General features: G+C 37.0%; 1 non-coding gene across 1 annotated transcript; it reads right to left on the bottom strand.

Moving 5' to 3' along the window:
• Nucleotides 1-4919: 4919 nt before the first annotated feature.
• On the bottom strand, nucleotides 4920-4992 carry TRNAC-GCA (transfer RNA cysteine (anticodon GCA)). The gene has a single exon. It is a non-coding gene; the product is annotated as a tRNA-Cys (tRNA).
• Nucleotides 4993-12854: the final 7862 nt, after the last annotated feature.

The raw sequence follows: 12854 nt of genomic DNA, 5'->3' as shown, positions 1-12854 counted from the left end.
GACTTACAAGTAATACTTACTATTCATATTTTTTCTTAGGTTCAATCTACAGCTCAGTAAGGAGACCAGATATTTATTTTCAGGCTAACAAAGGTTGTCTGTCTTCTTTCCCCAAACACTTCCAGAATTTATAACTGGGGTTCTAGGAGAAAGGATAGGAATCCAAACTGGCAATTGTTGGCTCACCTTCTGCATCCTTCTAAATTTCAATGAAACATAGAGAGAGTATTGTGATTGTAACTATGAATTGGAAATTATATATGAAATTCTTCTTCATTTCTCACTCATCGACCATCACCTTCTCTCAACTCACCACGTCTCAACTGAGGGACACATTCACTCTCCTTATCATAAAAAGCTTGGACATCTCTATCTGAGAAATTACACTGGACAATATTTTATGCAGAAATCAGTCCCTCTCAAGGCTTGTCAATTTCAATTTCCTCTATCAATTAGGCTTTCTGTCTCTAAGGATAAAAAGAAAGTAAACATTGCCTTACTGAACAGGTAGAAGCTTGCATGTATAGTCAGAAGATTAAGTTCCTGCCTGACTAATAAATGTAATGTGGAAGACCTAATGCTGTTTTGCCTATGTTAGAACATTCCAGTTTGTGAGGAGGAATAAAGCAGAATAAACTGACATTATGTACCTACTGAATTCCAGGAATATCACTTTATAATAGGGACCAAGAGATAAATGAAATCTAGGTGCAGTAATGCATTCAAAATGATATATTTTTTTTTCTAACAGAGGCACTGCTTTTATGAGATGACCACTACTATAACCCTAAAGTTATATACCCTGGAATGGCATCCTATCTATTTGTGTTAATTTAATCACTGGAAAGAAGGTTAATCGAAGGTGGGGTTGTAATGGCATAATATCCTATTGTAGAGTTTAGTTTGCAAAAGAAAATTCACTGTCATAATAAACTGCCTCAAAACAAACAAACAAATGGCATGAGAACATGAGGGCTTAGTGTGGTGTGAAGAAGGAAGAATATAATTGAAATGGTTCTTCTCTATTCAGAGAAGGCAATTTTCCAGAACAGCACCATACATGATGATAATTTTAAGAGGAAAAACTATTAAAATTTGGTGGTTGCGGCTAGTTAGCTTAATTGCCTAAATTAAGGACAAGGACACAGAGTTGATTCTGAGGCAGATTTGTTACTTTGTTAATGGTTTATGGTAACAAACTCTCATCAGGCTCTAAATCAGTGTTCTCAGAAATGTGAGCCCATAATCACAAAGAACTTTGTGGTCCGAAGAACTTAACAGCACAAACAACTGAAAGTGTGAAGGTTTGAGGGTATTAAAATACTGCAATATTTTGTTGCACCTAGGTCAATACATTAAATTCAGTTAGCTACATGGGGAAAGTTTCTATATATACCCCCATTTACATTATTGTGATGTCAATATTTTAGAGAAAATGAAACAATGGTGTATGTTTAAGAAATTACTGAGCTGGATAGAAGTGGAGGTGATTGGCCACAGTGATTTGTTTTTTAACAGATTTTTGCTGCTTTCATTTATTGAGCAGTTAACTATGTATCAACTAGTCCAGACTCCAAATTTATTAACTCTGTTCTTCTGAGAGAACTCACAATTTTCCAGTGAAGAAAACATTGATGACAAAATATAAGGAAGAAAAAAGATTTAAATCGATACCATGACAGCCATTAGCGTCTAATAGAGATTGACAGAATTAAATAGCTTTCTCTGTTAGCCAAGTTCTCATTTATGACTCGTCAAGGTCACTTGACACTTCTACTTTAGATGGGGGAGTAAATAGAGACCCAAGGAAAAAATGACAAAGAGATCCAAAGAAAAATGACACTTCTTTATGACAGAAAGTACTGAGCTAGGGAATATAATAATCACTTGGAAAAGACATGGAGACCTTTCAGCCACTGACAAAGCCAGTCTAATTATTAATGCACAGAAAGAAGCTACTTTTTCCTGTTGCATTATCCATCAGGTTATTTTATTCATCAATATGTGTTTTAAATGTCTTTTTAACTTTTCAATTAAATATATTCGAAATAACACCTCCTTCCCTACTCAATTCATTTTTCTTTCAGTTTTGTTCATATGTTAGTGTTTTAACAATTTCAATCACGTTTATTCAAATTTTTATTCTTTTTCAATTATTTTAATTATATCCCATATCTTTTTAGTTTATATTTTCAAAATGAATATCTTTAATGGTTGCACAGTTTTTGATCTACTTAATGAGTAAAAATGGCAGCCATCTCCTTCCTACTGGATACTAAGTTGTTTTCAGATCCTCACATAATGCTAGAGTAGGTACATTTAAGTATGTCTGTGCTTCTTGAATTATTTCCTTATGATATATTTCTAGAAGTTTATTATGTTTGTAAGCAATTCTACCATTCAAGCTGATAACAAAATTTTCCTACCATTTGTTGGAAGTAATGCCTATTAACACATTCTAAGATGCTGTATTAAGTAGAGTTTAGTCCCCTGAATTAAAATTACTTCAATTACGTATAATAAGAATGATCTCATCCTAAGAGTATTGGTGGTACTGTGGGAAATACAAGTGTTATTCATGTATAAAGTTTATTTCCAAGAATCTCACCACCTAAATTAATAAAAAATTATGATAACAAATAAACATAAAACACATGAATATGTAATGAGTCAGAGAGTTATTAAATAAAGGACTATAAGAATTTAGATAAGAGATTACATTTTCAACTACCAAAAGTCAGGGTTATATTTCTGAACAGGCACCATTTGAAGTGCAATTTGCAAAGTGAATTTAGCAATATAAACATAAAATCGGTTAAATTCACCATAGATGGAGTGAGCACTAACTCTGTGTTATAGGATGTGCAGGAGGACTTTTCACATCATCCCAGAAATGCAGTAAAGACTCAAAGTGCGAGCAAGAACCCTGTATTCTGAAGAAGTTCACCAACCAAACACTTCCTGCCCAGCTTTGTAGAACCATCCATAAGCCTTCATCTCATCCCACTATCTTTCTTCCTTTTCAGGCCACATATATGCAGAATAAAGGAGGGAGATGGCTGGGAATGAGAGAGAGGCTACCTTCACATTATGCAAAGGGGCGGCTTCCAGGTGAGTCACTGACGAGTTGGGGGCATATGCAAGAAGGGATGGCTTCTCATCTCCTTTAAATATATGCTTAGGAGAAGAGGTCCAGATCTGCTCCTCTGACTGCACAATATAACTTTACTGAGATAAAATTGTCACATAACATTGTGTAAGTTTAAGGAGTATAATGTGTTGGTTTGATACAATTATGTATTCCAATATGATTACTATTGTAGAATTAGCTAACAACTATATTATGTCACATAATTAATATTATTTCTGTTTTGTGGTGAGAAAGAAGATCTAATTTCTTAGAAATTTTTATATTTATAATCATTTTTATTAAATAATAATTTTATTTATTGTTGACTATAATCACCATGCTGTGGATTAGATTTCCAGGACTTATTTATCTCCTAGCTGGAAATTTGACCTTTAAACAGCATTTCTCCGATCTATGTAATCTTGAAGAGAACTGAAAAGAGATGGTAGAGTGTAGAGAAGAAATGAGAAATCATTTGCTCTCCATGGTTGGCTGTATGAATTTCCCCTTCATCAGGAAGCTACCAGAGTAGATAGCTAACCCAAGGAGGCTGTTTATCAGGCCTGAACCTCCAGGCAGTAACAGCCTGTGGTATCAACCATGAATGACAAGAACCAAGTCAGGGGTTGGGGTGAAAGAGGTTCAGCCAAAGAAGGACTTTCCATGACAGTGAACCATTAAGTAGCAGGACAGTTCAAAGAACCCAAACACGTGCCTAATAAGAGAACATTTTGATGCCAGCCACACAGAAGGCACTGATGATCAGTGAGTGTTAGCCAGAGAAACAGCAACAACTTATACACAGAATGCTGTGGCCTCATTCAGTCGAGAAAAGGATATTTGTCCTTCTTTCCATTCTGCCACACCACCCCCTTTCCCCCAGTACTGAAGAAGCTAGAAGGCAGAGGAAGAGAGATGTATTAAGAACAGCTACACTTAACTCTCCAGTCTAATACCATTCAATCAAATGTCTAAACCATGGTTGGGGGAAGAAGAGCACTTCGAATTATATGTGAGATGTGATTTTTAAATTGGACTGAATGCTTTACAAAATAAAAGGGACAGAAAACTCTGGGTTCCTCTCATACGTCTAGAGAAAGAAAACAGGAATCTGATATAATAGTGTGTGTGTGTGCTTTTTTTTTTTTTTAAAGCAACTACACTAAGGACTTCCCTCATAGCTCAGCTGGTAAAGAATCTGCCTGCAGTGCAGGAGACAGGGGCTTGACTCCTGGGTTGGGAATATCCCCTGGAGAAGGAACTGGCAACCCACTCCAGTATTCTTGCCTGGAGAATCCCACGGACAGAGGAGCCTGCACAGACTACTGTCCATGGGGTCGCAAGAGTTGGACACAACTTAGCAACTAAACCACTACCACCATGCTTTCTAAAGTCCATGTTGATTTGCCAACAAGCATGATCCTTTGATTTACTCTTTGTGAAAATAAATACAAACTATGTCACATTTCTGGGGATAAAAAAGAAGTTAAAGAGAATAAATAAAATGAACTTCAAACCACATGATGCTGATAATGAAAAAGAAGATGGTGATAACAATAATGACAATAGTTAACTCTATTGATTATCTATTAAATGTCAGGCACTATTCTAAAAGCTTTACATGCATATATCTCTTTTAATCTTTCAAACAACCAGTGGTGGTGATTTAGTCATTAGGTTGTGTCTGACTCTTGCAACCTCACTGACTGTAGCCTGCCAGGTTCCTCTGTCTGTGGGATTCTCCAGGTAAGAATAATGGAGTGGGCTGCCATTTCCTTCTCCAGGGGATCTTCCTGACCCAGGAATCGAACCTGGGTCTTCTGCATTGCAGGCAGATTCTTTACCGACTGAGCTATCAGGGAAGCCCCATTATTTTGTAGGCTGATGTAGCAAAAATCTGACAGAAAAAAAAAAATCCTTTAATCTTCGGTACAAAATTAACTTTTTTCACTACTGATTCTCAGTTAGAAAAATTTAAATACTATTTAAATAGTGGGCATTGCTCTCGTTCAAACATTGAATATTTTTGTAAGTCTATTTTTTAAACTAATTTTATGCCTAATAGTCATTCTGCTTGAGTACCAATAACCTGCGTCTCATGACATCCTGGCTCTGCTGGAAAAGAGGCTGTCTCTAGAAGCAGTTGGCAAGTACCAAATTTATTCTGCAGCAAATTGTTTTTATAACAGCCTGATGTTCTTCAATCTTTTCTTAAATTGAACATTGGTAAGATACAATGTAAACTGCCTTCTAGCTACATTGGATTTGCCATGCTTGCTCACCATACTTGGAATTAGATTGAGTTTCATTTTACACAAAGGGTATTTTAAATAGCTCCAAGTATATGCTCCATACTGCACACCTAGCATATTTCCTCATTATTTCAACAATTCTTCAGTTTCCTCCTTTTTAAAAAACCAGACAGCAATTTGATTACTCCTTTTGGACAGGAGAACCATTTATATTTTCAATGAGCACTCACGACAGGTTTTCATAGAGTATGCTCCAAGTTGCTGCTATGACAGGGATCCCTGTGAGTTCATTAGAGGGTAGTTAAATCACAGAGTCCCAGTATGAATCTTTAAAAGATAACTCTAATTTATGGGTGTATTTTATCAAAATAAAAATATGCTGGAGGAGGGAAACTATTCACAGAAATACTTTTTCTCTGAAATACTTTTTCAAGGCAGCAATTTCTTTAGCAGAGTTTGCCAATAATCATCAATTCCTCTCCTTAAGCACATAATTCAGTCTATTCAGTGTTGTACTATGGCAGTGATGTTAGCTCTTAATTCTCCTCTATTTATTATATCAAATGTAGCAGTGACCTTAATGAAAGGTCAGTTAAGACAAAAACGTCAGTGCTGTACTTTTGAAGATGGACTCAAGTGGAGAATTCCAAAGGTCAACATGATATTTTGAAGCAGGTCTTTCAAACATATATGAAGTGTTAAAAGAATATAACTGGAATTTCTTATAGTCAAATTAAAACAATAGGATATGCACGAATGGCTAAAGTTTAGAAAGTATTGACAGTGGTCTGATTTTACTTTTACTTAACTCTTGTGAATCCCATAAAGGTATAATCTTTACCCTCTCATGCAAATAGTTACATCTTATTGATAGTATAGGTTGGAAGGTAAGAAATATTATCAGTCATCTGACATTAGTCCTAATACAAATAATGTGAACTAATTTTAAGCTCTTTTTTTGAGAATCACGTTGTCTTAGAAAATGTAGTAATTTTCTAAGCTGTTGGTTTGATTACTTTTGGACTGATGTAGCTGGATTGAATTAAATGGATACTTTTGAATTCTTTACATCATAGAAGTCTTAAGATGATGCAAGTCATAAATTTAATTGAATCATACATTTTAAGGGTTCTTTGTTAGGTGTGGAAATAAGAAATATTTAGAATATCCTATTCTTATCTCCAAGGGGTATACAATCCAGTAGGAGGAATAAGAGACCAAAAAAAAGAAAAAAGAACACCTACTCTAACCTCTGACTCAATAATGAGATTATTCTCTATCATCCCGAACAAATGGTTCTCCCATCACTGACCACTGCCAGCTAAGTGGCTACCGCACTGCAATCTACTCTAAGTTTGAAACATAATTAGAAAGTTCTTCATTGTACTGAGCTAAAATCTGTTTCCTTGTGGTTTCTTTCTATTGATTTTTCTTCTGGTCTTTTGAATCAAGAACAATTTGATTTGTCTTTTGCAGGATAGTCTTTTAAATATGTGAAGACCCTTTGTCCCCGTTTGGGTTCAATTCACTTCAACAAACGTCTTTATTTTCTTCCAACTAAACCCCACTACTTTCTTCTTTAAAAATTGTATGTAATGGTTGACCAGTTTTCCCAGCACCACTTGTTAAAGAGATTGTCTTTACTCCATTGTATATTCTTGCCTCCTTTGTCAAAGTGAAACTAGATCACTTTCTAACACCACACACAAAAATAAACTCAAAATGGATTAAAGATCTAAATGTAAGATCAGAAACTATAAAACTCCTAGAGGAGAACATAGGCAAAACACTCTCAGACATAAATCACAGCAGGATCCTCTATGATCCACCTCCCAGAATGCTGGAAATAAAAGCAAAAATAAACAAATGGGATCTAATTAAAATTAAAAGCTTCTGCACAACAAAGGAAAATATAAGCAAGGTGAAAAGACAGCCATCTGAATGGGAGAAAATAATAGCAAATGAAGCAACTGACAAACAACTAATCTCAAAAATATACAAGCAACTTCTGCAGCTCAACTCCAGAAAAATAAACGACCCTATCAAAAAATGGGCCAAAGAACTAAATAGACATTTCTCCAAAGAAGACATACGGATGGCTAACAAACACATGAAAAGATGCTCAACATCACTCATTATTAGAGAAATGCAAATCAAAACCACAATGAGGTACCACTTCACACCAGTCAGAATGGCTGCGATCCAAAAATCTGCAAGCAATAAATGCTGGAGAGGGTGTGGAGAAAAGGGAACCCTCCTACACTGTTGGTGGGAATGCAAACTAGTACAGCCACTATGGAGAACAGTGTGGAGATTCCTTAAAAAATTGCAAATAGAACTACCTTATGACCCAGCAATCCCACTTCTGGGCATACACACCGAGGAAACCAGAATTGAAAGAGACACATGTACCCCAATGTTCATCGCAGCACTGTTTATAATAGCCAGGACATGGAAACAACCTAGATGTCCATCAGCAGATGAATGGATAAGAAAGCTGTGGTACATATACACAATGGAGTATTACTCGGCCGTTAAAAAGAATTCATTTGAATCAGTTCTGATGAGATGGATGAAACTGGAGCCGATTATACAGAGTGAAGTAAGCCAGAAAGAAAAACACCAATACAGTATACTAACACATATATATGGAATTTAGGAAGATGGCAATGATGACCCTGTATGCAAGACAGGGAAAGAGACACAGATGTGTATAATGGACTTTTGGACTCAGAGGGAGAGGGAGAGGGTGGGATGATTTGGGAGAATGACATTCTAACATGTATACTATCATGTGAATTGAATCGCCAGTCTATGTCTGACGCAGGATGCAGCATGCTTGGGGCTGGTGCATGGGGATGACCCAGAAAGATGTTCTGGGGAGGGAGGTGGGAGGGGGGTTCATGTTTGGGAATGCATGTAAGAATTAAAGATTTTAAAATTTAAAAAATAAAAAACTAAAAATTAAAAAAAAAAAATTGTATGTAATGACATTTGAAGATACTTCTGCCCCTTCCCCCATCTTGCCCCATGTATCTTTTCATTGGGAGAAAAAGCCCACGTAGTTTAAAGACAGAAACTGTCATACAAAGCATGCTTTACACTAAGTATGAGTTGGAGGTTAGATTGCACTGAGCACAAAATCCCATAGGAAATCACAATGCTAGAAGGCTCTACATGCTGTAAGGATTTTTCTGGTGAGTCAAATCTTTCAAAAACTTAAAAAGTCTATCCTGTCAGTGCTCACAGTCTGGATATACGGGTGTTGCTGATGCTGAAAAATGCAAAGCAGTGTTCTCTCTGCTGCAGACACACAAAGATTGCCCTTTCATTTTCATCTGTAGCTACCATCTAAGAATCTGTTTCATTTCCTCACAGTCTGTTTGACACCTTTAGTCAAAAAGTCACTCCATCTGTGATACTCTGTGCCATATTGTTCTGTCTGCCAGGGACGCTTCCTATTCATTCCCAGCTCTGCCACGCCACGTGATATTGGACTGCAGTGTCTTGAGAAAGCTTCTCTGTTCCACCTGCTCTTCAGCTGCATTTGGACTCCTGCTATTGTATGTTTAATCTGTATCCCTCATGGGGCAGAGGTATATAACCACATTGGCCATTGTTTTAGACTGATGGCTTCAGGAGCCTCTTGGAGATCCCAGATTGCCTCATTTCAAGCTAATTTTGTCTGGCTGGTGACATTAATAAGTTTCAGAGAAACTGCTACGGCATCAAGGGTATGTCAAAGACATAGCAGGCATCTTGAAGATCAGGTACAACCACTGCACAGATCCTCATTTGGGTCTCTCCCATGGGAAATGATTGTTATATTCATTTTTTTTTCTTGCCAATTAGCACAGGTCTACAAATCCAGTACAGACTGCAGAATCCAGTGATAGTTTTTGACTCTCTATTGTTCAAGAGAATCATAGGTCTGAGAAAATTATTTTTGTAGTTTCTTATTTTCCAGGTTTATCATAAATAACAGTACCCATAACAATGGCAACACATTCCCTCTTAAAGTTGAGGAATATGTTGTGCACAAGAACAGAACTTTTTGACCAACCCATGCTTTTCTTATCCTTCTTGAAGGAATTTTCACTCATGCAACAAGTTATCCCTGTCTTTCAGGATCTTTTCAGAACAGTATGTGATGGTGAGGCCATAGGCTATAGGGGATCTCATAGCTCTCCAGATCCACAGAGATCTGGATTCCTTTCCCAGCTCTATTGCTATCTATTGCAGAGAATTACAACATCACATGTGAAACTAGGATAATACTACTGACGTCAGAGTTATGCCAAGGATTAATCACATGTAAAGTTGGGGCTGAGATGTAGGCAGTCCTTGCTTTGCACTCCTAGATCAAATCATGGCGTACTTTACTAATGAGACTGTTCCGTGCTCCATTGAAGTCATTCGTGTATTTGCTTAGCATCCTGGAGGTAGGTACTCTCTTCCTTTCACCCTTAAATACTCAGCCACTAATGATACAATATTTTTAGTAAATTTTCCCATGTAGAAACTAGGGCTTTGCCTAAGCTATGAGGCTTCCATGTATGGTTTACCTTCCAGAGACAGAACTGGGCTTAGAACCAATAACTAAAAATTTTAAAGTAGAAACGGAATTATTTAATTGTCATTTCCCCTCTCCAACATCTCTGTTCCTCTTCTCTTGAAAAGCAACAAAAATTTGAATCTAGAATAGGTCCTGGTAAATGTTTGCCTTATTGTTTTCCCAAATGTGTGGCACACAGAACTAGCTCTGCCAGATGATAAATTTGAGTTGGTGAAAAAAAAAAATGTTTACATGATCAAATAAGTTTGAAAAATCTGGTTCAAGCAAGATTGGAAAGGTATTTTGGTTATAGGACTACATGGCATTTCCAATATGCTATATAGTATTTATAAACACAATTAATGGGGAAGAGAAAAAAAATGAGGTTTCAAAATAAAACTAACCCTGGATATTTATTAGAACTTCTTTTCATTATATAGCTAACTGCTAGAACCATCATCACTTTTAAGGGCATCATTATTAAGTAGCTGACTTATTTTGGTATTTTATAATAGAAGGCTTCTCTTTTTATAGATATGGCTATCTCTTTATAAAGTAGGCCTGTTTTCTTACAACTTGGAAACCAGATGAAACAGCAGTCTAGATTCTCTGAAACTCAGATCTTGATGCAGTATTCTTAGAGCTGCTCTCTAGGGGTGCTATGAGCTATCAGAAAGGATATTTATTCATAAAAGGGGGTGAGACATCAGGGGCTGTTAACTATTTGGGGATCATCTCTCTGAGAACCTAAGAAAAGCTATGGACTCTTCCACTTAAAAAAAATGGAAAATAATGTATTTCATGTATAATTGCAGGCGTTCACAAGAAGTATATAACTAAAATCTTTACAATTTCAAAGATCCCATGCTAAGAATCTAAGAAGAATGTATCACCTCTCCTTATTGATAATGCCTCTAGCGGGAATACAGAGTCATTTTCCATTCAAGGGACGAATAATTTCTAAATTACTGAACTGAGACAATCTCAGAAGAGATGAAGAAAGACTAAGTCTTTAGATTCTCTAGTGGGTCTACCCAAGAAAAGAGTCACCTGCTTTCCAATCATCTTGTCAAAAGAAACAAAAGGTAACTGGAGATGAGTTCAACTCATACATTGAGGGTATTTGTTCATACCCTGCTTCCAGCCTTGGTTCTTGAAATAGATATCTATTCAGTGGATTGCTTCCTGTTCAACATCAGTTTCCTCCTTTATCTTCTGATCATAACATCCTGCCTTTCCCTTTGAGGATTCAGTCTTCTTTAACCCAATTCATGTGATTGAAGTATGGCTGGAATCCATCTCAGCTCCAGAGTCTGGCACATAGTGAAAAGCTGGCTTGTCAGTGTCTTCTCTCTTTTGTCTGTAGAGTGACTGGTTCAGGGAAGGATCTGTGTGCCAATCTGGGGACTTATGTTCAATCCTCAGGGCAAAGAGACCTTCTCAGGTCTGGCCAGGCTGATAGGAGTTAGGCATAGAGCCACTGGTGTCTTTATGCTACTATGGGAGAAGCGTATCTAGTGATGATGGAGAATAAAAAGGTCTAGCGGATAGAGGCCTAGCTCTGAGGATGTCATATCTAGGTATGCAGGACAACTTCTGTTTTCATTTTCAAAAACTACTCTCCACCTCTCTCCACTGGCTCCCCACCCCAGTGTCTGACCTATAGGTACAAGTTTGAATGCCTTCTGGCTTCCAGAGGGGTGGAACACTGGGGAGCGCTAGCACAGTAAGGTGAAGTAGTTCGGCTTTCTCTGCAGAACTGTCTCAGGCTGGTTTGTCAAGATTCCTACCAGGTTCTAGTAACTTCTCCCTCCTCTCATATCATTGGGCCTAGAGGTGGTAATAGCTGTGCTCCTACAAAACCTGGATTAATGTGCCAGCTCATTTTCATTCACTATTCCCACAATTTCATAATAGTTTTTGTGCAAATAAAACATTCTTGTTATTCTAATGCAAGTGTACCAGCTATTGCATTGAGACATCCAGTGATACACTAACCTTGCCTGCAATCAGCCCAAACCTTCTGCATTTCACATGCATGAAGAGGAACATTCCAATTTGTGCTTAATAACATTTTGAGAAGTGTTTCTATCGCTTGCAACTGAAAAGAGTCTTGACTAATACAATCTCTCCTAACCTCCTTGGGCCACCTTGTGCATTCTACTTGGAAAATAATTGCTTTAGAAACATGGACAGACACATTGTGAGAGTTAAAACTCACACAGCTTGGAATGTAATTCTCAAACCAATCCATCACGTCACTCATGATCTATTAATCCTCGTCCTCTAGAATTAAGGCAACTCTACTGACCATGTTAAAAAATATGACTCCTACTGCCTGTATAATTTTAACCAAATTCTTATTCACACAAGTTTCTCACACGTACAAGTAAAAGTATGAATCAGACCAAAACATACTTCTTCCAATTAGAAGGTGTGAAAAGAGCAAAGAGAAATGGCCTTTTCTATTTACTCAACTCAGCAGCTGAGCAGTTCATTAGCAAATCCTTGAATGCATGTAGGTCATAAGCTCCAGGAAAGTGAAAGCTGTTTTATAAAGCAATCTTAGAAAGGCAACCTTTAAGTCAAAAGTACTATTCCCTGGTGAGGTTTATTAATTGAATCATTTGTTTACAAAAGGTGAATGTGGCGCTAAGTGACAGTACTGTTTGCACAGTGGCACCAATATTAGGAAGCTTATGTGTAATGCATTAGTAATGTAGAAAAAGATGCCTCCTGAGTCAGGGGTATTTGTTTAACACTTTGAAATCCTTTAATTTTAGCAACTCCCTGAGCATGAATTGAGTTAGCTTATTAAGGTTAAAAATAGTCTTTAAAATATTGCTAATGAGTACCATGAGGTACATACTATCATTTCCATCCTTGCCAGAAACCTCTTTATGTGAATTCTATGTTG

Source organism: Ovis canadensis, chromosome 2 (genome assembly GCF_042477335.2).
Source record: "Ovis canadensis isolate MfBH-ARS-UI-01 breed Bighorn chromosome 2, ARS-UI_OviCan_v2, whole genome shotgun sequence".
NCBI lineage: Eukaryota > Metazoa > Chordata > Mammalia > Artiodactyla > Bovidae > Ovis > Ovis canadensis.
Note: the sequence above shows the minus strand (reverse complement) of the source record. Positions and strands in the feature narration are given on the sequence as shown.